General features: G+C 37.3%; 1 protein-coding gene across 1 annotated transcript in view; it reads left to right on the forward strand.

Annotated features, from left to right (window-relative positions):
- The window catches only part of LOC127658329 (polypeptide N-acetylgalactosaminyltransferase 1), a 133,506-nt gene that overhangs the window by 27,284 nt on the left and 80,646 nt on the right, over positions 1 to 25,576 (forward strand). The window contains exon 2 of the mRNA XM_052147565.1: positions 23,582 to 23,698. The gene's annotated coding sequence lies outside the window, so the exon portion shown is untranslated. The remainder of the gene's footprint in view (positions 1 to 23,581; positions 23,699 to 25,576) is intronic.

The raw sequence follows: 25,576 nt of genomic DNA on the forward strand, positions 1-25,576 counted from the left end.
ACTTGAAAGACTTTTACTAACCCTCTATATCTAAAAAAAGAGCATGCATCAAAGTTATAATGCCATTGCTTTATTACATAATAATATTACTGAATAGTTTTCTCCTATATATATTAATCATTTTTTAGCTGTCAGTCATAATGTGTTTTTAACGTCTTTATTGGTAGCTACAGTACATCATATATTAATTATATGAAGTAAGGTAAATCCTAATAAGTAAAATATATTAATCAACTTTGAGTATTCAACTAGATACTTTTAAAGATTACATATTTTGAATCAGTCATACAAAACAAGTGTTACAATTGCCCCTAACCTCAGTCCTGCATAGTAGCTACCAGCAACGATGTTAGCATCTGTCATTGATGTTAACTTTTAACCTATTGCTAAAATGGATGTTTAAATCCAAAGGCATCAAAACTTACAACTATACAGTAAAAATATTGGCTATCCAAACAATAATCTCTAGCTCTCATACATTATATTTTTGTTGAAAATATCTCCTTTTTCTCAGGCAGAGAGTGAACTTTACTAAGCATGTGCTGAGTAAGGCTAGAAACATACTTAACACAAGTAGGCATGTGCAAATATGAGCGCTTGCCCAACACATTTCCAATGTTTTGTCCGGTTGAAAATACATTTGTTGAGTTACTGTGGCGGTAACTAACCTAACTTGCATAGAAGTTCACAGTAATGGGTGCTATAGCACCCCTTGTGGCAGTGCTGAGGGTGCAACACGTACTTGCATTATGTTATGGTCTAAAACATTTTGAAGCATCTGTCTTTACGTACTTATGTGCACTATGTTTAAGCCATTAGCTTAATTGCAAAAATGAAATAATGGGCACATCTTAGTCTGCTAGACAAGGTCGTTCTGATGTCCTTTCTGCATCAGAAAGAGGAAAGACAATAAAGCTAGAGAGACAGAGAGAGACAGTAAAGCTTTTGAGACTGCAGTGTGATCATTAAGCTGCCATGCATTGTGGGTATTGATCTAACTGGCCTTTATAAACCCATGGCCTTTGGCTGGCCCCTGATTTTAGACATACTTTATCTGTGTTAGAGAGAAGAAGAGACAGAGAATTTGAGAGTGGACACAGTGACTCAGCAGACTCAAGATTTTGAGCCGATCTTTGTCAGACACATTTCTAAAGCAAACTATACTGATAAATCTTGAAATGTCAGTATTTTGATCACCCATAAGGTACAGGACTTTGGGGTGAAGTGGCAGTGGATTTGAGACATGCCTCTCATTCCTGTAATTCTCATTAAGACTAGATTGAGGCTGAGAGGATGTGTGTGTGCTAAGGATGGGGGGCCTATGAAAGTACTACAGGTGCTAAACATAAGATGTGACGTTGGAAGTCAGTTGCTATGAATACAGCAGGGTGTGTCGGTCTCCTTATTCCCCACTGTAAGGATCCGGCGTGCACCACAAATGGAGTTCTCTTTCAAGGTAATTAGCTGTTTGCATTGTAATGATTGATATATGTATGCAGATCTAATGAAGGCAAAGACATACTTGTACTGTGCAGATATCTTGTCAATGAACTAATATTATTGTGTAGGTTTGGAATAAATCTGTTTATCTCTTTGTAGTAGCATGTGTTTATAAGGTAGCAGAGGGGCAGGTGTTTTAGAAAGTGCTGCTTTATAAAACTTTCCCCACTTCTCTGAGAGCTTTTAGTGCACATCTTTTATCAGTGCCCCAGCTCTACTACACTGCATTTTGAAAATTCACATAGTACTTTACTTAGAAAAAAAAAAAAGAGGAAGAAGAGGACATTTAATGTCCCTAAATGCTCTCTCTCTCTCTCTCTCTCTCTCTCTATTAATTTCAGTTCAATTTGTATTGGTTTATTGGCTATTACATATTGCTGAAGCATTGCAGAGGAAAACGGAAGAAGAAGAATACAAAATATTAGACAAAAATAATTGACACAGTGGGGTCCCAAAGTCTGAGACCATAGTGACAATTTGGTGTTTAAAATACCTTTTAACCTGGAAATATTGTTTTAAAATTAATGTTTAATTATTTAAGATACTGCAATACTTTCTAGGTCACCAAACAGATGTAAGGATATTTGTGACATCGACCATGTTAAAGGTCAGTTTTACATGTTTCCATTGAAGCACACAAGATGCTCTTTGGAACATTCTCATATCATACTGGGATAACATTCATCATCTGGTTTTACACAAACTTGTAGATTCCATGAGACATGGGCATAGATTCAAAGAAACAAGCAATTACAACCACCTCATTAATTATACCATGATCATTGGAAACCCCTCAATGTTTAATCCAAATCTACGCCCTTGCCATGACAGCTTGAGTGCATGCTGTAATTAAAGCAAAGGAGGGACAAGCCAAATACCAAACCAACATTTTTTTTTTTATTTTCACTTTTCACTCATATTGTTATACTAACAATATAATTTGTAAATAAATTTAGTATCAACCCGTTTTAGGGGCCATTCAGTCCGAAAACATTCTTGCGGTAAAAAAGCTAGATGCAGCGCAATGAATAGAACAGAATGCTGGTGTCTCGAAGTGCCTTTTTAAAAGATGATATGAGAAAACTGATACAGATAGGTGAATTAGTATAATAATAATACTTGTTATTGTACAATATTAAGTGTCTTTGTGTCATAAATACAAAGTAGAAAACATCCCCAACATTATGAGACATCTGAGGGACAATCCCGCCTACTGAAATTAATTTCAGGTCCTGATATGGTCAATAGTGTTGACAATATCAATATAGTCAAGTGTTTCGTATGATTTCAGTTGCAATGCTGAGGGAAATGGTAGTCAAGTGAGATTTGCCAGTTTGCAAGGAAGCAAGTTAGTAGCCTAACATATTACTTTTAGGAAAGTACCAGGTAAAGGTGAAGGAAAAGAGAAGGAACTTTAGAAGAGAGTGAGAAGAGTGATGCAAATAGTGTGACCAAGGTCAGGGTGCCTGTACTGTGGTGTAGCTGCAATAGTTTCAATATTCAATAATTGTTTATAAATGTTTGTGTCTAGTTCACTTTTATGCCACTGTGCCATCCACTGCATAGAAATGAATGAACTCATATGTAACAGGAAACAATTAAACTATCAACTTTACCTGTGCGTATCGGAATTTCATTGAGACATGTTCAACAGTGTATATGATATACCATAGTTCATCACATTACTACATTCACCATAGTCAAAATACATAACATCCGAATTGTCCCCTTTTTTAATTCATTGATAAGTAACGTTAAGTTTCAATTACATATTTACCACTGAACTAGAAATGATGCCATTTTTCATTTCAGAAATCATCTTACTCTTTAACTTACTTTCTAACTTAATTTTCTTTTACTCTTAAAGTGGGTTGTGTTGTTGCCAGTTTTATCTCAACTCTGCCCTGTGGCTCTTCTATGAGCTTGTCCGACCAACCTTAATAAGTCTGGAAGCTGTCTGAGCTCTTTCTGTTTCCTCTTTGCCTTCTAATTTATGACTGAAGTTGTGTTAAGATGGAGGAGGGGAGTTCTGCCAGGGAAGAATGTGGAGAAATGTGGAGAGAGGTTGAACAAATTTGAAAGAGAAGGAACAGTGCCTGATGTCATAGAACTAACAATTTTATTGGCTCTGCTCAACGACAGCTTTAAATAAGTCTTTCTCTCTCTTTTTTGTCATTGCTTTCTTTTCTTTGTAACACTTTCCTTCTGACAATCTTAAAGTAGAATGTTCTATCAAAAGGGGGAACAAAGTGGGGCAAGGAGGGAGGGAAAAGGGTTGAAGATGCAAAAATGTGTATGGGGATGTGGGTTGGGTGTTGGCAGTAATATGGCTGAGATCACTCTGAGCTGCACTGAAGAGAATCACATTTCACTCACCATCACAACTGAACACATGTATGCCTGCTCTAGAGCAAATTCCAATCTAATCTCGATTCAATTTGTTAGATTGGCCTAGCGACTACATGTGGTTTACATTACTGTCGTATAATTGATTGTGGCTTTCATAGGTGTGCCACAGTGTTGTATAAAGTTTAGAGGTAAGCAGTTTTTGTAGTATGTGTGGTTTTATTTTCTTTATATTGCGGTGCCATAAAGCAGAGTGATCAATATTAAAACTAAAAATATTCTGACAATTAAAGGAATATTCCAGGTTCAATACAAGTTACAATAAACTCATTCAACAGCATTTGTGGCATAATGTTGATTACCACAAAAATTTATTTTGACTCGTCCCTCCTTTTCTTTAAAAAAAGCAAAAATTGAGGTTATAATGAGGCACTTACAATAGAAATGAACGGGGCCAATTTTGGAGGGTTCAAAAGCGGAAATGTGAAGCTTATAATTTTGTAAAAGTACTTACATAAATTCCTGTGTTAAAACTCATGTATTATTTGAGCTGTAAAGTTGTTTATTGTCATTTTTACAATGGTTTTAGGGTTTTTCGAGATTACATCATGATCGTCATGCTATAACTTAACACAGAAAAGTGATTTTATCACACTAAAGTCATGATAACACACATTGTTTATGTGTTGTGGCTATACTTTTGAAACAGTTTTTAAATGTTTACAGATTGGCCCCGTTCACTTTCATTGTAATTGCTTCACTGTAACTGTTTTTTTATTATTATTTTTTTTATTTAAGGAAAGTAAGGGCAAGCCAAAATGGGGTTTTGTGGTAATCAATATTATGCTACAAATGCTGTCGATTGACCTCAACTTGGATTCTTTGACGCACAATACTTACAATATACACTATGCACTCAACCATGTAGTGTATGCATTTTTTAAGTGGAGTATCATCTCAAATGGAACACTTAACGTAGGTGATGTTTTAAACGCACACAATGTATTGCAGCTAGCTTTAGCATGTTAGCCACCCTCAGTTCAACACTTGCATCACAAATAACGTCCATATTCACAACGTTGGGTGATGGTAAATCTAAATCATTCAAATTACATATGTAAGCCATTGTCTTTACTGAAGTTTCACTAGTTTCTACATTCTCTATTATTTACAAAAATGTGTTTGACCAGCAATGCAGCCAAGTAACTCCGCTGTGTATGGCAAACCACAAGTGCTGAGTGCATGAAGTGTCCAACATTCCACACTCATAACACACTTTTTTTTTGTTGCATTTTCAGTGTTAACACACTACTCACACTACTTACATGCAGGGGAGAAATTTTTATCAAAATGTTGGGGGGCAATAAACATAACAATCATCAACAGCAATTTTTGAAGGGGACACCAAGAGGTTTTTTGTTGTTACCCCGTTTGAATTTGTATTATTTTATTTCTTAAAAAATTATTTTAAGAATATATCATTATATTATTTACAATACACATATTTTAATGATATTTTAGGGGGGGACAATACTATTCTGAGATGCGGGTTGGCGCTGTTTTGGCGGCATGAGGGTGACCTACACAATATTAGGCAGGTGGTTTTAATGTTGTGGCTGATCGGTATAAGCGCAGATGTGTAAAGTAAAGAGCTAGATGTGTCTCTTTAAATATATTATTGTGACATTGCAGATTTTAGCCAGCAGGTGGCAACAGAAGACAATTTGTGTGTAATATGAGACAGTTGAAGTGACGTGCATCGAGTCAGCATCAGTCAGTCAGTGTTTTCATTCATCTGCACCTTAATTTATAGCTTTAAACCGCTTTAAACAAAAAAAAATCAGCATTAAGGCTCATCAAAGCTGAGAGAAATCACACTGATTAAATACACAAACTAAAGGCTCTTACCTCTTACTGGAGTTTCCACATTGGAATACATTGGATACATTTCAAAATGGTGGGGGAGACTGCTGTTTCTTTTGTGAATAGACCTTATTCACAGCAGTGCCATCTTTTTTTAATAGGAATGACAATGAGGCTGTGAGGGACTTGCAGTCTCTTCAATGGATTTTTACTGCCGTTTTAAGTGTTTTTGAAAAATCTTTAAGTTTTATACAGCTTTATACCATGCGTGCCATTGACGAGAAGGTAAGTCTATCCCTTACAGCCTCATTGTCATTCCCATTAAAAATCAAAGTTGGCACTACCGTGAATAAGGTCTCACCGGCTACCGCAAAATATGGAGGAATACCCCAGCTCAGACGCCTATTTTTCCACAGAGGAAATAGGATGCATTTGACCAAAATTACATTATCTTCAGAAAGCTGACAAATAGATTCACACATGTGCTTTCTCTCTCTCTCTTACACACACACACACACACACACACACACACACACACACACACACACCATTTTTGTTTCCATTCTCAGTTTTTCTTAATTTTTATACTTATAAAATATACTTGTTCATTGAACTGTTGTATATAAGCAATATCACACTAGTAATCATACAATATGGCCCTACATCAGCACTGCTGTGATTCGGCCACAGGCCGAGTGCCATAGGTAATCACAACAGTGATGATGTAAGGCCATATAGTATGATTAATTCAATTCAATTCAATTTTATTTGTATAGCGCCTTTCACAACACACATCGTTTCAAAGCAGCTTCACAGAACATCAGCATTAACAGACGACAAAAACTGCAACGTCCATAAAGTCGATTAATCATCATTGTGTAATTTAGACAAAATTTGATTTTAATGGTTTAAAAATAATTAAATGATAATTATATTAACTCTTTCCCTTCCAAACACGGAATTTTCCGGGTTTTATGAAAAAGCTTCCGCCAAACACGGAATTTTCCTGGTATCCGTGTTTTAGGTGGAATACTGATAAGAAAGACCACGACGCATGTTTTGAAAGAGTACGCAACTCTTTGATCAAAGAAACAGACTGCGATCGTCTTAAACGTAAGTGGAGTTTTGAGAATGTAGCTCAAAATGTAGATAGAAATGCCTTTTTCTCAGCTTTTTGTCCGAAATGTTGTTTTTGACAAAGCCTACCTTTAATGCCTTAATGGCATTAAAAATAACAAATGAAGATAAAATAAAATCGCTTTTTATTTGCCTAAAAGCAGAGGCTCAGATCTTTATTTTGATATATAGCATCTTCATATATTCATGGAATTAAATATTCTATGGGCCATTAAATTTTGCTAAAATCGTCAAAAACCCTGGCGGTGGCTGGCAACTTTTTTTTTTTTTTAAACGCTGGCGGGGAAAGAGTTAATAACCCCAGTGAGCAAGCCGTAGGCTGACTGTGGCAAGGAACACAAAACTCCATAAGATGTAGATTAATGGAGAAAAATAACCTTGGGAGAAACCAGACTCACTGTGGGGGCCAGTTCCCTCTGGCTAACATTATGAATGTAATGTAAATATTAATTATGTATAGGTAAAATCATGTTTTAAAATCATTAAACTAAGTGTTAAGGTGTCAGTGAGTAAGAATCGATTGTGTTTGAACTGTAAGATTAATGACCAAAGTCTTTGAAGTCCATCTAGATTAATTGTAGAGGTTCACATAGATGCAAGTGTCCCTGTCAATTGGCCGATCGAAGGCTTTTGTGGGCAATAGTTAGTCTATGCATTCCATTTCACGATCGTAGTCCATCAATCGACCGCATTTAGTCATCATCATTCAGCGACATGTAGCAGTGGAGTCCAACATGAAGCAGGAATGGTGCTGGATCCAGCCGGTTCTGGTGACCTCAGGATAGGAGTCCCGAGGTTGAGACAGGGAAACAAATAAAAAGATGTAAGCGTAGATGCCATTCAATTTATTGCAGAGTTTGAGATCATGCTCAATGTTTCTAGTTCCGGCAGACTCAACTAAAGCAGCCTAAGTGTGGGATAAATTAGGTGTATGCCTGGCTAAATAGATGAGTCTTTAGTCTAGACTTAAACTGAGAGAGTGTGTCTGCATCTCGAACAGTGTTTGGGAGATTATTCCATAGTTTAGGAGCCAAATATGAAAAGGATCTTCCTCCTTTTGTGGATTTTGATATTCTAGGAACTATTAATAGGCCAGAATTTTGCGATCTTAATGAGCGTGTTGGAATATAGCGTGTTAGAAGATCACTTAAGTACTGCGGAGCTAGACCATTCAAAGCTTTGTACGTAGATAACAGAATTTTAAAATCAATACGAAATTTAACAGGTAGCCAATGTAGCGATGATAAAATGGGGCTAATATGATCATATTTCTTGGTTCTCGTCAGCACTCTGGCTGCTGCATTTTGAACCAATTGAAGTTTATTTATTGATCTTGCTGGACATCCTCCCAGTAATGCATTACAATAATCTAGTCTTGAGGTCATGAACGCATGAATTAGTTTTTCGGCATCAGCAACCGAGAGCATGTGCCTTAATTTAGCAATATTTCTTAGGTGGAAGAATGCTGTTCTACAAACATTTGTAATTTGATTTTCAAAGGACAGATTTGTATCAAATATAACACCCAAGTTCTTTGCTGTTGAAGATGATGTAACGGTACATCCATCTAGAGTCAAATTATATTTTAGTGGCTTATTTTTAGAGCTTTTTGGTCCAATAATTAGAACCTCTGTTTTGTCAGAATTGAGTAGAAGGAAATTTCTGGCCATCCAATCTTTTATTTCATTGATACACTCTGTTAATTTTGATAATTGTGAAATCTCATCAGGTTTTGAAGAAATATAAAGTTGTGTATCGTCAGCATAGCAGTGGAAACTTATTCCACGATTCCTGATAATATCTCCCAGGGGAAGCATATACATGGAGAAAAGCAGAGGCCCTAAAACTGATCCCTGTGGCACTCCATATTTTACTTTTGTTTGGTTTGACAATTCCTCATTTACATAGACAAAGTGGTAGCGGTCTGCTAAATATGACCTAAACCATGCTAATGCCACTCCACAAATTCCAACATAATTCTCCAGCCTATTCAAGAGAATGTCGTGATCTATCGTGTCGAATGCAGCACTAAGATCTAAAAGCACTAGAAGAGAAATGCTGCCGCGATCAGATGATAAAAGCAAGTCATTTGTAACTCTGATAAGTGCAGTCTCTGTACTGTGATGAGGCCTAAATCCAGATTGAAATTCTTCATATATACTATTTTTCTGTAGAAATGAACATATTTGGGAGGATACTACCCTTTCTAGTATTTTTGACATAAGCGGGAGATTTGAAATCGGTCTATAATTAGCAAGTTCTCCAGAATCAAGTTGTGGCTTCTTAATTAGCGGTTTGATAATTGCCATTTTAAAGTTTCTTGGGACATGTCCTAAGCATAGCGAGGAGTTAATGATATTAAGAAGAGGTTCTGATATTACAGGAGATACCTCTTTTAAGAGCTTAGTTGGTATTGGATCTAACAAACAAGTTGTGGCTTTTGATGTTTCGATAAGTTTTGTTAGCTCTTCATGACCTATGATAGCGAAGGATTGAAGATGCACATGAGGGAAATTAGTCGACTCTGATTTCTGAGGTGCTATGACAGATGATTGCATAATTCCAATTTTATTTCTGATTATTTCAATTTTATCTGTAAAGAAATTCATGAAGTCATTACTCTTGAGGTGTGACGTAATATCTGGTTCGGTTGAGGCTTTATTCCTAACCAATTTAGCCACAGTACTGAATAAACATCTAGGATTGTTGTGGTTATTTTCTATGAGTTTACTAAAATATGCTGACCTGGCAGCTTTTAGTGCGTGTTTGTAGCTACAGACACTATCCTTCCATGCACCCTGAAATACTTCTAATTTTGTATTTTTCCACATAGCTCCATTTTCCGAGCTGCTCTCTTGAGAGCATGAGTGTGATCATTGTACCATGGTGCAGGGCTTATTTTTTTATTTTTTTTAATCGAAGTGGGGCGACAACATCAAGGGTGCTAGAGAAGACTGCATTTAAATGTTTTGTTATTTCATCAAGTTCTTCTGGGCTTTGCGGTTTATTGAGTATATGAGATAGATCTGGAAGAGTATTAGTGAAGCTATCTTTAGTGGTCGAAAGAATAGTTCTACCTAAGCGATAGCGTGGTGTAGATTGAGTAACAGTAGCTGATCGCAGCATACAAGAGACGAGGCAATGATCCGAGATGTCATCGCTCTGCTGCAGAATTTCTATATTATCAACATCAACTCCATATGAAAGAATTAAATCTAGCGTATGATTATGGCGATGAGTTGGTCCTGTTACATTTTGTCTGACTCAGAGAGAGTTGAGAATATCGATAAATGCTAATCCCAATGTATCATTTTCATTATCTATGTGAATGTTGAAGTCACCAACAATTAAGGCTCTATCTACAGTAACTACAAGATCTGATAGAAAATTTGAAAATTCACTAAGGAAATCTGAATAAGGCCGGGTGATCTATACACTGTAGCAAGGGTAAAGGACGACAGAGATTTTTTATTTATATTTGTATTTGACGGTGTCACATTAAGCATTATTAGTTCAAAAGACTTACATTTATATCCTGTCCTCTGAGTAACACCAAAAACTTCACTGTAAATTGTAGCAACACCTCCTCCTCGGCCCTTCAGGCGAGGCTCATGTTTATAACAATAACCTGGGGAGTAGATTCATTTAAACTAATATATTCATCCGGTTTAAGCCAGGTTTCAGTCAAACAGAGCGCATCCAATCTATGATCTGTAATCATTTCATTGACAATTAGTGCTTTGGTAGCAAGAGATCTAATGTTTAGTAGCCCTATTTTTATATGATGTTTATTTTTAATTTGTTTGTTTTGTTCAAGTTTGACCTTAATCAAATTTTTTCTAAATGATTTAGTGAGGGTATTGTGTTTGGTAGTTCGGGAACAGACACAGTCTCTATGAGATATCTAGGTGATACTGTCTCTATGTGTTGTAGTTTATGTGACCTGTGTGACGTCTCATGGCAGCTAGCAGACGTTCGGATTAACCAGTTTGTCTGCTTCCTGACCTGGGCCCCAGTTAGTCAATTAATATCATTAAGTCTATGAGCCAAATTACTAGAGAGGAGAGCGGCACCTTCCCTGGAGGGATGGAGTCCGTCTCTCTTTAGCAGGTCAGGTCTACCCCAAAAACTTTTCCAATTGTCTATAAATCCTATTTTATTCTGCAGACACCACTCAGACATCCAGCCATTCAGTGACACTAATCTACTATAAACCTCGTCACCACGTCGAGCAGGGAGGGACCAGAGCATATTACAGTGTCTGACATCGTTTTTGCAAATTTGCACACCTCTTTAACATTATCTTTAGTGATCTCCGACTGGCGAAGCCGGACATCGTTAGTGCCGACATGGATAACAATTTTAGAAAATCTACGTTTAGCATTAGCCAGCACTTGTAAATTTGATTTGATGTCAGGCGCTCTGGCCCCGAAATGCAATTAACAATAGTGGCTGGAGTCTCTATTTCCACGTTCCTTACAATAGAATCACCGATAACAAGGGCTCTTTCAATATGATTCTCAGTGGGTATATCACTGAGTGGGGAGAATTTATTGGAAACCCTAACAGGAACGGGAGAGTGGTGTCTCTTTGCTGAACGAGTATGCCGCCGAGACGTCACCCAAATGCCCTGCTGCAGGGGCTCTATAGCCGGAACCAAAGTGTGTGTCTTGCTCTCTGTACTGCCCGCATCCGAAACAGTATCTACCGGCTTCTCTTTCTCACTGACCTCTACTAGCATTCGGATGCGAGTCTCTAACTCATTAACCTTCTCCGTCAGCCTGACTAATTCCTTACATTTATCACAAGTGAATCCCTCACTGCTGACGGAGGAGGCTATTGTAAACATGTGACATGCAATGCATGAACAAATAACATGAGCCGATGCCATGACTTACCGCAAATTGTTCGTTGTTCCTGAGCGGTGAGGGTTTTGAGGTTGATTTGAATCCCTCACAAAATTGTTTGATTACTAGTGTGATACTGCTTATATACAAGCACTCTTGCTCATGTGATATTGTTTAATTGTCTCTGCGTATTAGAAAGTATTTTAACTAGTATTTTAATAAAGGTTTGTTAAAAAATGCAATGGTTTGTTAAAAAGTAATTTTTCTATATTCATTTTCACAACTTTTTGATGATTTCCAAAAACTTGGAATTCTGGAATAATACTGTAATAATAATAATAAAAAAAGCAAAACAAGATTTTGGAAAAAACTGTTTACAGTAGGACCCTTCTTAAAAACACTTCATCAATGCATACTTAATTGAACAGCAATTGAAGGAACATGCATTTGTTTTCATTTAATATTTAGATACAAGGAGTGTGTTCAATTGCACTGTAACTGGTAAAGGCTGGGCAAGGAGGCGGGAACCGGCTAAACAGTCAATGTTAATTTTAATTATAAAACTCAACATAAAACAAACACCGACACATATGCAATGCGGCCGCGTGCGTCTCTCTCGAACTGGTGCCTCCGGTTCGTCTTTATCCCCTACCGGCTGATTAGCCCAATTTAGGGCCGGCCCTGTGTCCTCATGACTCGGCCCCACCCCCCTCTTCGTCACACTCCTCCATCTCCTGACTCAGTCCGGGTAAACCCCTGGCATGACTCACTCCCCTCCCTTCCTGAATGGGGGGCGTTGCCCTTCCGGCCGTGCCTGCTGGCAGGTCTTCCCCACCTTTTGAGACCTGGGAGAGAAGAGAAGAGAAGAGAGGAGGGAGAGGGAAAGAGTGAGGTGGAGCGATAGCGAGAGGAGAGAAAACTTACACACCGGCTCCCGAATGCGCCATCGCACAGTCTTCAACCGCTTCGCCGACCTCTTACATATACCTGCTCGCTCCTCTCCTGGTGGATGGCAGTGAGTCCTCCGGCCCCTGGAGAACAGACCCGCTCCTCGCCTTCTACGGTGATCTGAAACATTTCCTCTGGCTCTCGGCGGCCGGCAGCGACCCCTGTGTCGGGAACGTGCAAGGCAGAGAAAGAACTTGCTTGCGGTCTCCCGGACACGCTGTCACCCGGTGCTCAACCGCTCCTCCCTTTGGTGGACGCCAGCTCACTCCTCCCCCGGCAGATGGCAGTGAGTCCTCTGATTCTCGGCGGCTGGCAGAAACCCCTCCGTCCCCAGGCAGACGGCCGTGGCTGCTCCCCTGCGGATGGCAGCGGCGAGGACTCCACAACAGCGCATCCCTCCTCCCTCTCGGGTTTTGACATCAATGTAATGGGTAAAGGTTGGGCAAGGAGGAGGCGAGAACCGGCAGGAAATGTGTCTTGACAACACTAATTTAAACATTGAAAAGATTAACACACTTAAAGTTTTTCTTCGATTTTAATGAGACAGTTGGTTGAGTAATAGGAGTTTGATGTGATGAGTCTAAATGTGCTAAAAGTTAATTTGCCTCCAGTCTTTCTGCATGTCAGTCATAATCCAAATCTCAATCTCAAATTAATCTTTTTCAAATTTTAAGCCTGATTCCTTTATAGCTTTTTTCCCTCAAAGGAGCAACTGTCTGACTGCTTGTGCCAGTACAGAGACAACTGAATAGTAACTGATTTGGCAGAGGCAGGGCTCAGGAAAAGGCATCACTGCAGAATGCTGTTGTAGATTAAGATGATCAGACAAAAAAATCTGTCATAATGTGTTCACCCTCATGTGCTATTCCTTTAAGAATTTTACTGAAGTGAGTACTGACGCTTGGTTTATGATTCAGTAATGAAGAGTTGATAAACATGGGAAAATTGTTTTTTAAGTGATACTATTTTGTGATGCTTCAGAAATTTGGCAATTTTACAACAGTATGAAAGAAGTTTGATGTTTGGGTTTACGATGGAATTTTTTGAGCAGGTTTTATGACATTGGTTGAGAATGTGGCTTGTGTGCCTTGCATTTTAATGGAGAGCAAATATTTTGTTGGTTTACACAGTGAACACACAATTTCTCCACCCATAGACACAGATGCGTAGCATTTTTTAACAGTCTCTCTTGACTTATGTGCAGTCAGAGGCGTATCTCATCATTTCTAAGGCGTGGTGTGGAGCCAGATGGACAGAGTCACTCTTTCTCCCTCATCGCCTCCAATGATGTACCTAATGTTCTAATGTCACACACACTTGATAGCAGAAAAGGCCCTGGGGTGTATGGTTTCACATGCTCTACTGTGAAACTGCACTATGGTCTCTGTAACACTTCTCGGTCTTATGTAAGCAAACAAAACAGGCTTCATATAACACTCGGCTGAGCGGCAGCACATTACAGAGCTTTAGTATTGCACGCTATGCACGCATCCATACACTCCATAAAACCCTAGTAAATTCTATCATTGCACAACATTAGCAACAGCACTTATGACACATCATACTGACAGGTGGAGGGTGATTTCCTTGAGAAAATCTTGCAACGTTTCATGTGTCCCTTTCGGTAGTCAGGTGATTATGGCGATATGGAAGAGAAATGCATTAGTTCAGACATTAAAAGTGTAATTTTTTCTATGTTTAAATTAGGGCTGTCAATCAATTAAAATTTATAATTGAATTGATTACATGAAATGCAGTTTAATTAATTGAATTAATAATTATGTTAATTAATTAATCTTTTATATACTTATATATATATATATATATATATATATATATATATATATATATATATATATATATATATATATATATATAAGATTAATTAATTAACATAATTATCGACATCTGTTCGATTGCTTTATACTTCGTTTTTATTGAGCTGAATTGACAGACATTAGCCTTACACATTACACTTAACAAACGATTTTTGGAGTTGTGGTGTTTCTGGCGTGAAGATCTCTGTCGCGAGTCTGATCATAGCGCTCTTTTCTCTCTCCCTCAAACACAAGTGGAGAGAGAGAGAGAGAGAGAGAGAGAGAAGGCGGATAAAACAAAAAATGACACATTAGTTTCAAACAATTTCTATCTTTTCTTGCTTTGGAATTATCAATTAAAAATAAAATCCTGGATGACTGGCAATCGCTTGGGAATGCAAGCTATCGCGCTACATACACGGGAGGGAGGGAGAGAGAGAAAAGGTGCTTGCATATGAGAGAATCCACTTATATTAGGTAAAGATGTATAAAATAAAATAACTGATGTTCTAGATTTAAATGGTTTAAACACATTAAAATGTTTCTCATGTTTTCAAACTGGTCTTAGAAGCACTATGCACACATGTGCAATCACGTCATTCGATTAATGCACTCTTACTCGGAAATATGTAATGATGACACTGATACCGAGTATGAGTATTTACCCCCGAGTATTGGCCCAATACGAGTACTACCGAGCAGAGGTTGCACTAGAAATAATCTTTATCGTCACTGATGGACTGAGTTAAACGATTTCCATCATGGTCTTTTTTTTTTATTCGTCATACTTCTTTTCATTTCATAAATACATTCAGCGGTGTAGCATCCATTATAATGGCATACACGGTACATATCATATATAGGCTAATAGATTTATGACTCAAGCGTGAGTATTTTAAATCAGGAGTTCTTTGGTGAAAATTCTACCTGTCAATCAACCACTGTGATAAAACATGATTTTTAAACTTTGTCAGTTATGCGTGGCTTGAAAAGGAAATTTCAGCGCAAACACTCATGTACAGACATCATGGAACTTCAGTGTGTCTGATATCAAACATGGATTTGGATTTGTTTTCATAGCCATGTATTCTTGTGTCTAGTCTATAGTGTCAGGATCCTGTCATTTTGTTTGTATCATTTTGTGACTGGATCCTGACACTCGTATGGTGTCTGTCGTGTGTGAGAGCAGGTGGCTTTGTTTGGGTTTTTCATTGCCACATGCTCTTCTGTCTTGAGTGATAACCCCACCCTCTCATTTGCCTTGTTTTTGGTCAATTAGTTGCACCTGCCTTCCTCATTACCCTTCTTGTTTTCTACTCTATTTAAGCTCCCCTCTTGTTCAGTCTTGTGTTTGATTGTTTTGTCAAATTTGTCAGTGTGTGAGATTTGTGTATTCTAATCTTGTCTCCAGTTGTTTCCTAAACGTCAATCTTGTCTTTGTTTATCTTTTATTTTGTTTTTGCCCTGTTTTGTTGTTTCTCTCTTGTGAGTTTTTTTTTTTAATAAAGCCAGTTGAAATTACCTCTGCATTCTCCCTCTAATTAACGTGACAACACCTGAATGACAAAATGTTTGCACTTTCATAAATGATTCAAAATTTTCTTTTTTTTATGTGTGACCATGACATGTTCATGTGGCAACCACTGAGTCTGTGTTCTTTGGAGCTTTTGATTGACAGGCATCAGTGTAAATTATGCTTGCACTCTGTGATTCTCTGTCTGTTTTACTTTCTGTAACTCTGATGACTGTACTGTGGTCACTGACCTCATGAAAGTATGCAAGTTGAATACACATAGTTTCAGGTATGCGTGTGAAAGAGAAAAGATTCTCCTTTTCTACAGTAGTTTGCCATTTCCTTATGGCTTTGGGTTGATGATTGCATAGACGATTTGATCCAATTGCAGGAAGTCTGTGTCAGGCTGTGGAGTGGAACACAGGGTGCATCCTGCCATGCTGCTGCCCTGATGGCGTCAAACCTGAACGTATGACGGAGCTTGTGTGTCGGAGAGAGAGAGTAAACATGGGAAAAAAATTTGTCAGAAACATTGCATTTCTGTCTTTTTCTCTTTGCCATGTGTGAGAGAGTGTGAGCTAGGTACATTGATTTCTCAACGGAGCTGAGTAATTTATGATTCCCAAGCAATTCATTGCAAGCATCATGTCTTAAATCATTTTCAAAGCTATTAGATTAATAACTGAATGGCTCCACCAACATCACCTCTAGAAAAGCAATGTGAAAATACAATTTGCCAACATTTTGTTTGTTCACTCCCTTTTAATGTGAATGTCCTGTTTAAACACAATGGAATTGAATTGAAGCTCAAATCAGTCTGGCACAGACATGAATGTCTCAAAAGTTCCAGGACTGCAAAGTAGCATTTTGATTCTAGGATATGCAATGATTTCATCATTTTGTATCAATAGCCAATTAATATATTTATGTTAAGTCAACCAATATGATGGACAATTAGTGATTGACAGAATTTTGTAATTATCGGCATCAGCCGCTACATTTTCCCGTTTGACGATTTGGTTCTTGAGGGCGCTGAGAATCGCCTGCTTGCATGTGAAATGTAAATGACCAGTCATGGTTCATTTTGTTGTTATGTGCCATCGTATTACTACAATAATAGGCCGGTGTGCAACAGTGTCATTTAAATGGTCCACATATCAGAGCCTCAGCAGACGCGTTTGAGCTCATAAAAGTGCTCGCCTGCTTCATTCTCCCTCTCCTCAACAGTTTCTTGTTAATTTGAACAATCCTGTCAAATTATAAAAAGGCAAATATCAGTAAAACTATTATTATATACCGTCTGCAAATATGCACAAATCTCATTAGAAAGATGTAATTCATGAATCTCCTTTAAACAGATGAAATAAACCAACCTCACACAGCTTCAGCAAATCCAGCATCCTGTGGAGCGCTCATTTATTTACCTCTAAAACACGCATTCTATCAGCCTCTCCTCAGCAGTTCCCTGTCACTTTTAACTTTCTTTTCTAATGATAAAAGGCAAATATCAATAAAACTTTAATTATATACCATCTGCAAATATGCACATATCTCATTTATTTCATATCTCATGTAATTCACAAACCTCATGAACAGCATTTTCTTGTCAAAGAAATCTAAATATAATTTTTTCTGATTCTTTTTTTACTAAGTTAAAGTTAAGTGTGAAATTGAGTAATTATGGTGATAAATAAGAGTTTATAAATTTTTTAGTAATTTTATATGTATGTTATTTACTATATAAAATTGTGTGACATATCTGCATTGTATCAGCCTATCGGCCACCCTGCTCTCTGGATATCGGCATCAGCCATTAAACAACCCATATTGGTTGATCACTATGAACAATTTTATAAATCTAAATAGTTTATATGTTTTGCCTGTTTAAATACCATTCACACTGAGTAAAAGTGTAAAAGTAAAAAGTAAAAATTGCATGCTTTGAGTGAATTAAAGCATCAAAACCCTTTATTTTAGGTTTCTGTACAAAAAAATTTGTTGAAAAAGACCATAAAAAAGAGTTTGACTTTAAATTGGAAATATACTGATAATAAAAAACCCAATTGATGGCTGGTACTGATATGGTCACCGATATACTTTACATCCTTATTTATATCTAAGTTTTTTGTTTGAGACATAAAAAATAAATAAATAATTAAATTATTGTTTCAGTGAACTAATGCATCACTGGTTGTACCGATATCGCTTTTGTGTGTGTGTCTGTGAAAAAGGGTTCAATTGTGTGTGTTTATGAGAGAAAGAGAGTCAGCTCACTTGAGAAGTGCAGTTCTCAGAGGCTGATAAAGTATTTAAGAGGGAAGAACGACTGCTTTAATGGTTAATTTAACCAGGAAGCTTGCTGTTGAAAACTGAATTGATCTTCATTGAGAAGCACATTGAGCTTTGTGTGTGTGTCTATGTGTGCGTGTGTTTGCAAGATGGTTAATATAAGGGCCTTTGTGTGTGCCCTTTTTAGTTGAATGAAGATAAATTGTAGACCGGCTTCTTGAATCAGCCTGTGTTAGCCCTGTGTGTGCGTGTTTACATGCAAAATGTATGCGCTTACTGTCTGCCTTTACACTCAGCTGCGCAAGCGTAGACACACAATGTAGCTTAAGTGTCAGTGAAGGAACACTTCATTTGCAGAGATACATGGATGGATAGCATGCTTGTTTCAGCATGTCCTTGTGTGGTTTTGTGGCTGTGCATTCAATGCGGTACTTTGATTACAGGTGTGCTCAAAGCACTTTTTATGAAAACTGTTGATTTTTACAAGGAGTTCACAAAAGAGAGAGATTTACACAGAATCATCTGAGGGGGAAAGAAAACGGAAACAGAGATATTAAAGGGATAGTTCGCCCCAAAATGAAAACTCTTCCCCCCAAATATGTATACTTATAGTATGCCAAAAGCAATATATCAATGGAGTTGGGTGTCCGAATCCTCAGTATTCATAAAACAGTAGGCGAGAAATACTGTAAGTGCTATACACTAAATACTGTACCAAGAAAGTTATTCCTTGTTGTTAAATTTTTCTTGTTTAACCTGTTTAATTCTAAGTCTCAGAGAGAGGATGGATAAGGATCATGTAATTATGACATTGACTAAAATGCTTCAAAAGTGTAGAATATGGCCCTTTATAGGAATATTCCCAGTTCTAAGCTCAAACGACAGCATTTGTGGGATATTGTTGATTACCACAAAACATATTTTCGACAATTACTTTTTTTCATGAGTATGTTTTGGACACCAGAAAGTGAAAGCAGCTTATTGCAAGAAAGTGGGATTCCCATTTTTTTTTTTTTACATGTAATGTATAAGCAGCGTACACTTTACTCCTGTATGCATGCAACTGTGATACTTGTGTAAATAACAAACATGGGGTCTAAGGAAGAATTTGCTTTTATTCTTCGTTACTTCACTTTATTTCCAGATATATCAGAATTGTTGTCTTGTTTGTTTCCTTAACTTTCTATCCCCACCTGCAGCAGAATTATCCTGTAGTAGTGGAGTTACCCTCTTACGCATAACTCCGGGATTCCCACAATGTATGAGTGAATGTATGCAAACGTGAGTGACAGTTGACATTTTACAATGGAATGTATATATGGGTGTAGTTTATAGTAGGGGTGTAACGGTATGACATTTTCACGGTATGATAAACATCACAAAAATTACTACAGTATTTAGGTGCATTGATAATATTAAAAGCGGTACAATTTTTTGTTGAAATAGGCTATTGCTGATAAACACAGATAAATATTTCAGTTATAACCAATTCTTGAACTTTATTTTGGATTCCTTCAACTTTATTCCTTTGTCTTTTGATCTTGAACATCAGGACACTCTCTTAATCTGACAAGGTAAAATAAAAAAATAAAAATCACAAACGGGTAAACATTAATAGAAAAATTGGCAATATGCACTGTAGTCAGATGATTATAACTACAAATATTTTGTTATTTTATGATGTATGAAATTGAATTGTAATAATCTGTAATATTGCCCAGGTTAACACTTAAAATATGCATTTGCATGCATTCAGTAATTTGTTGTATTTGTGATTTAGTTCAATTCTACAATACCTACTGAAAATATATTATTCATGTGCAGTTTATTTATTGACATTTTGTCCAATACTGAAAATTGCTGCCACAGTTTCACTGCATGCATATTGTCAATGTCATTTTCCTGAACACCAAAAGCCATGCACTATATAAACCCCATTAAGTGCTATGTTTTATCAATAAAACATATTATTAGCAGTATCAAACACATTGGCCTACTGTTGCGCTGCACTTAGGCAAAAGAACAAAAAAAGTTTAAAGAGGACTTAAATCCATTTGCTGCATTTGTGAATGTGACAGAGCATAAAACATAACTTTAGCCTACATTACAAATCATGTAAAACTACATTGAATCTGGTGTTTTTATGAAACTGGCTATAATTTATTATCCTGTGTACTGTATTTCCACTTACATTCATCTCCGCAAATTCCATGGAATGGTGCTCACGGAGATGGTGCTTTAAGGTTTGAAGTGTTTCCAGCCTGAGCCGATACTTTTTGCAGCAAACTTTACAGACTGGGTAACCATCAACATTGATGGTGCCTCGTAGGTCTTTTACATACCAAAGTAATCCCAGACAGCGGACTCCAACTTCTGTGGAGGCGGAAATAAAGTTTCTGGCACGGACATGTCTGTATGTTGCGCTCGTGCTGGACTTCTGATGTGCTCGTGATGTGCTGAGCTTGCGACACCTGCATGTCACCTTTAAAATTGAGTGACAGTCAAATGCAACATGAGGAAGGCGCAATATAAAGATTTATTTTATCTAGACAAGTTTACATGATGCTGTGTAAATGTTGCAGATTCTGTCTTAATTAAACTGATTTGGATTTTAGAAAAGTTCTGAAAATATTTATATGAAATATTTAATGTCTTTATCTTCATGCAAGGCTGTCAATGAGAAGATTTCAACGGTATGATAACCGTACATTCTAAAACCGAATATATATTGTAAAACCTTGAAACCGTTATATCCCTAGTTTATAGTGTGTGTGATTTTCCCACTGTACTCCCAGAAATGTTGAATTCTTTCTGTTGTGTTGTTGGGTTCCAGCCTATGATGTTTGTTATCCAGTCTTGTGCACTCCTCAAAAACCTGCTAGAGCCACTGATATATCAGTGGTTAGAATGGCACTAATGCGTTTTCTTGACCACATAAGCTTCATTCTCCAGGAGAAACCCATGTGTTAAGCTTCATAAGGAAATCAGCGTTCATGTTTACATGATGTTTCGGAACACAGCTTTCTGTGAATATCCTGGAAAACACAGTTTTCTTAAGTGCATGAAAACGTGGTCAATGAGGCACTTACAATGGAAGTGAAAAGGCCAATTTTTTAAGGATTTAAAGGCAGACATGTGAAGCTTATAATTTACTAAAAACACTTTAAAGAAATTAATTATTCTGTTAAAACTTGTGTATTATTTGAGCTGTAAAGTTGTTTCAATTGTCATACAGGGATTACAGTGTTTTTTGTGTTACGTCTTCATGGCAACAAAATTGTAAAGATTGTATATTTTGCATTAAAAACTATATATTTACATAGAAAAGGTTAGTAAGTGGTTTTTATCACCTTAAATCATGTTAATATGCATAGTTTATGTCTTGTAGTTATACTTTTTAAACGGTGAGTATTTTAACATTTATGGTTTGGCCCCGTTCATATCCATTTGTAACAGATTTTAGCTTTTCAAAATACAAGTCAAAATAAATTTTTGCGGTAATCAAACTTTAACCACAAATGCTGTTTGAATGAATTTAATTTGTATTGAACCCGGAATATTATTTTAAAATGTGTATATTTGTGTAGTTTGTGTGTTAAATTCCATCTGTATCAGTGTTTGTTGCCGAAGTGTCCTGCTCACGGTAGATGAGAGTCTTTAATTGGGCCTTTGTTCACCTAGCAGCCGTTGCCATGGCTCCTGGAAAAGCCACTCACACTAGCACTATCACACTCCTCAGAAACCCAATCAGGTTTTTAGAGAAGTTTGTGTAATCTCAGACACATAAACACACATTTAAGGCTTAGATGTGATATGTGTGTGTGTGTGTGTGTGTGTGTGTGTGTGTGTGTGTGTGTGTGTGTTGTGCAGTGGGCTGTGGAAAGGCCTGTACATTGTGAGGGATTAGAAAAGTGCATTTGATGAAGTGCAGCGGCTCACTGACCATCACGTCACTGAGAGCCAAGGCTGCACTGTGTGTGTGCGTGCACATGTCACTCTGTCTGATAGAGATGTCGGGCTGCATGCTGATATTTTATTCTTCTTGCCTCTGAATGCAGTAAGCCTGAGCTGCCTGTAAGAGAATTACCCAGAATAACCGATTCTGACACCACACCAGCATGTCTATAAACATACACACCCACACAAACACACACAATGCACTGACACTTCACTTGAGTGCATAAGAGAGGGAGAGAATGATGGAATAAAAAAAGAAAAGGGGAGAATGGGGCTTAGTAGGGAATAGTCACACTTCTTACTTCTGTGAATATTTCTCAGAGTAGGTTTATTTTTGAAAGTCAGTTTCCATACAGGCATATACTGTACTTTAAAGGGTTAGCTACAAAAAGCTATTGAATATTTCCATAATTTTTGACCAGGATTTTTTTTTATTGTTAACTTAATACACATTGACATCAATAGTGGTTCATGTTGTCACACTATATAGCGAAACTTGTCACAATGGGACCTGACATAGTTATTATTCTGTATATAGGCTTTTCACCAAATTTAAACAATAAAGAAGCACACAACAGTTCATGAAACAGCAGAAAATGGAAAAGATATATATAAATATATACTGTGTGTGTGTGTGTGTGTGTGTGTGTATGTATATATATATATATATATATATATATATATATATATATATATATATATATATATATACACACACACACACACAGTATATATACACCGATCAGCCACAACATTAAAACCACCTGCCTAATATCGTGTAGGACCCTCTTGTGCCGCCAAAACAGATCTGACCAGTCGAGGAGACACCTCTGAAGGTGTCCTGTAGTATCACCAAGTGTAGTGGCACCAATACGTTAGCAGCAGATCCTTTTAAGTCCTGTAAGTTGCAAGATGGGGCCTCCATGGATTGGACTTGTTGGTCCAGAACATCCCATAGATGCTCAATTGGATTGAGATCTGGGGGATTTGGAGGCCAAGTCAACACCTTGAATTCTAGAGTGCAAAATAGCTGTTTAATGATACTGTACAGAGAATACAATTGAATGATAACCAATATATGCACACAAAACTGATTAATATAAATTAATGCTTATTTTTCTCAATATATACTTAATATTGAAAAATGTGCATTATTCATTATTCAAGGCTGTTGGTAGATTTTGGAACTGACACAAGTGGGAACCACCATTTCAAGTGGCACCGTTATCAGCTGATGACAATTATCACGAAACGGCCAAATAATGTCTGATTAATTGGTATATTAATATATACTGTGTAATGTAGTGTTAATCTTTCATTCTTGCAGGCTAATTCTTATGGTTTATGTTTTTTGTAAATTATAGGGAGAATGCGTGAGTAACGGATTTCTGCGGTGGGATCTCAAGCTCCTCACAACGGAGCCCCTGCGCTGTAGGATACAAGACCCCCTTCCTTCACCCACACTGACCTCATTTCAACAGGTATTCTCAGAATATATATGGCATAATCTCATTATTGTTCTTAATGTGAATCAATGTCAGCTCAGTTTTATTCGTTACTCAGGATTAATTCACTGTGACAGTGATGCAGTTCACAAACATTTGTAGTGTCTGAAGGGGAAAAACTCTAATACAGTTTCTAAAACATTGTAAAAAAAAAATATTTTCCCCATGGCTTGCTTATGTAATGTGAGCAATTCATTTTAAATATACCTAATTGTGAAAAGCATGGTTTAATTTCAGATGTGTGGTGTAATGTGTGTGAAAAGAAGAAAGCATTGTGTCATCACACTCCGTGCAAGAGTGCGTCTGCAGCACTTTTTACTCTACATTGACATTAATACATATTGATCGTGGCTATGCCACAAAATGGCTGAATGATTGTAAATTGAAGTATTTAATTTTACTTGCTGTTACTGCCAGGCTTTGCATTGGTATTCAATTTGTGTTTGTTTACTGCTTTGAGTGCAGTTTTTGCACCACAACTCCCTCCATCTCTAACCTGCCCTATCTCTTTTTGCTCTGTTGTGTTTCGCCCTCTGTTTGTTTGTGTACTGTGCTGTGTGTGTAGCAAGCTTGTGAGTTGTGCTGGTTTGAAAGAGCCGATGCTCGAGGCATGTAATCATCTGTTAGAGGAAGGGGAAGCTACTCACACAGGCAGGCGGGGGTGGAGGAGTGAGCGCATTTGTCCTCAATGCCACACCAGTGTGTGGATGCTCTTTACACACTTTCCCTGCATCAGTTTTAAAAAGAGCATCCCTCGATTCTATTGTGAGGTCAATTTCCTCTAAAATTAACATTCTGTCATTATTTACTTTAAACTCAAAGGCTGATATTTTTTCTGTGGAAAACACAAGTAGAGATTTTTGATGAATCGCTACGCACCTCTTGCCATAATAACAACATTATGAAAATTCATAGAGACCAGGGGCTGTCAGGCTCTAAAAAGATTTTTTTTAAAAACACCATAAAAGCGCATTGAAAGTTGTCATACAATACAAGTTGCTTGCTATATTCCAAGTCACCTGATGCCATTCGATAGCTTTGTTAGAGTGACAGACCAATCTTTAAGTCATTATTCAGCATGTACCTTTACGTGCACTTTAAGTTTGATTGCAGTCAGACTAAAACAGTAATTTGCCTTTTTATAATGTGTGTATGCTTTAGACTGAAATCGTACCAGTGCGATTTTTGTGTAACAGACTTATGGGGTATTTACACATGGTCACTCAAGCGTTTTTACTGAGCTGATTTCTATCCGATTGAATAAGCATATTCCAATTACACTTGGCCACATCAAAGTGTCTCCACCAAACAGATGTAAATCTGATCTTCAATTTTAAAGATCTGATTTATTATCAAATCTTTTAAATTTACAGCGTAATGCTGTTTGGGTGAAGTTAAGTTTACATATGTGGCTTGAACAGCCAAATGCATTTACACTGAAACCACCTCTGAAGGGGGTTTAATGGATTGGATTTATATCCGTCTCGTATCCATCTTGGAGGGCATTTACAACTGGTCCTTTCACGATCCGATAGCAGTCTGATCTTCAAAAATGCATGAAGTGACCAAGTGTAAATGCCCCCTTAGATAACTCGATCCAGCATGTATACACGCTAATAGGACCACAATTGGCCTCTGAGGTGATACGCAACATGTATTTAACACCTCCTCTGTTGACATCTTTCCTTAAGTAGGCCATATTATGCTTTTGGGGATTTTACTTTTCTCTTAGTGTGTAACATAGCTTTTTGTGCATGTAAAAGTTCTGCAAATTTACAAAGCACAAAGTCCACGCAAAAGGGAGTTATTCTTTCCCACAGACAACACTGCTCAAGAACTACAAGAAACAGGCTG

The sequence above is a fragment of the Xyrauchen texanus genome, chromosome 17 (assembly GCF_025860055.1).
Source record: "Xyrauchen texanus isolate HMW12.3.18 chromosome 17, RBS_HiC_50CHRs, whole genome shotgun sequence".
NCBI classification, from domain to species: Eukaryota; Metazoa; Chordata; class Actinopteri; order Cypriniformes; family Catostomidae; genus Xyrauchen; species Xyrauchen texanus.